A 1,744-nucleotide genomic window follows, 5' to 3' on the forward strand; every position below is an offset into this window, starting at 1 on the left:
TATGTATATATGTATGTATGTATGTATATATGTATGTATGTATGTATATATGTATGTATGTATGTATATATGTATGTATGTATGTATATATGTATGTATGTATGTATATATGTATGTATGTATGTATATAACCCTAAGAAATATTTTGTACTCTTTTCTGAAATTAAAAGAAAGTCACCGCTATGCTCCCGAGGACGTAAACATCTTTGCCGAATCTCGTTAAATCACTGTGTTTTCTTCTGAATTTGTGTCGATTCTCGTTTCTTTGCCCTAAATTTCTCAACATGAATTATTTCAATTCTAATGATAGCATCTAAAAAATCTTATGCAGAAAAAAGAGTACTTTCAAATATGAGGATTAGGTTTGTTTTCCGGAGGAGATCATTCTCCTACAAATTATCAAAACCTCATGAAGCAACAGTTTAAGAAAAAATGTCCTTCCAAAGTGGCAAAACAAATTCCAAGACTTCATAAGCATGGGAAGAAAGATAATTTAAATATCATCAAACTTTATCACATTAATATGCAACAACAACAACAAGAAGAAGCCTTTATTCCACTAATTGGGGTCAGCTACATGAATCCTTTTTTTCCATTGTGTCCCATTTAGTGTCATATTATCATTTAATTATAATAACTTAAGATCATTTTTATATACAATATGCACATGTCTTTTTAGGTCTTTCCTTGCCTTTCGTAACATAGGTCCAAACTAAAACATCTACTCCCTTAACTAGATCATCAGATAGCGAAGTTTAATGTGATCAAACCATCTAAGATGACTCTCTAATCTTGTCCGCCACTGGAGTTACACCAACCCTATCACGAATATATTCATTTCGCATTTTGTCTCTAAGTGTCAAGCAAATCATTCACCTATGCATTCTCATCTCGGCAACACTTAACTTTGTTTCATGCTTCTCTTTTAAAGGCCAACATTCTGCACCATACAGCATTGCAGGTCTCATCACCATCTTATAAAATTTTCCTTTCAATCTAAGTCGTACTTTCTATCACACAATAGACCCGGTGCATTCCTTCACTTCAAGTAACCAACTTGAATTTTGCTAATAACATCCTTATCTATATCACCATCACTATGAACAATAGACCCGAGATATCTAAAACGTTCCCATAGTTACAACTCTACCACTAGAGCTACTACAACTAAAATTATATTCCATGTATTCAGTTTTAGTTCTATTCAAATGAAGACCTTTAAACTCCAATGTAGACCTTCATAATTCAGACCTAAACTCCAATGTAGACCTTCATAATTCAAGATTTTTCATAACTCATTCTCTAGTCTTATCCACAAAAGAATATCATCTGTGGAATTACGCTCATTATTATTTACTTTAATGTTATTTAGTACTTGCTATATTTTGTGATAGTATAAAAATAGTAATTCTTAATTATAGGTATTTATGTTTATTCTATAATTATAGGAATTACTTAATTGTAGGAAGATTTCTTTCCTTGTTTTATTTCTTGTAAACGCCTATTTATAGGTGAATTATCTATGTATTCATTGAGAAGAAAGTTATTCAAAAATTCACATGGTATCAGAGACATCAAAGAAGAGAAGCCTCTTCCACTAGCTCGATCACGGCCTTTCTCTCCCGCGATCCTCCTTGACCGAGCGCTGCTGTCCGAGCGCTGCTCCTACAGATCGCGCTTCTGCTTTCGCGTCCGCGTCCGTCCGCTCCCGCGCGCATCTCCCGCACGCGTCTCCCGCACCGCG

At 34.4% G+C, this 1,744-nt stretch overlaps 1 protein-coding gene across 1 annotated transcript in view; it reads right to left on the reverse strand.

The window, feature by feature from the left end:
• The window catches only part of LOC110028278 (helicase and polymerase-containing protein TEBICHI), a 62,831-nt gene that overhangs the window by 942 nt on the left and 60,145 nt on the right, over positions 1-1,744 (reverse strand). The gene's annotated exons all lie outside the window — the stretch shown is intronic.

Source organism: Phalaenopsis equestris, unplaced genomic scaffold (genome assembly GCF_001263595.1).
Source record: "Phalaenopsis equestris unplaced genomic scaffold, ASM126359v1 Scaffold000507, whole genome shotgun sequence".
Taxonomy (NCBI): domain Eukaryota; kingdom Viridiplantae; phylum Streptophyta; class Magnoliopsida; order Asparagales; family Orchidaceae; genus Phalaenopsis; species Phalaenopsis equestris.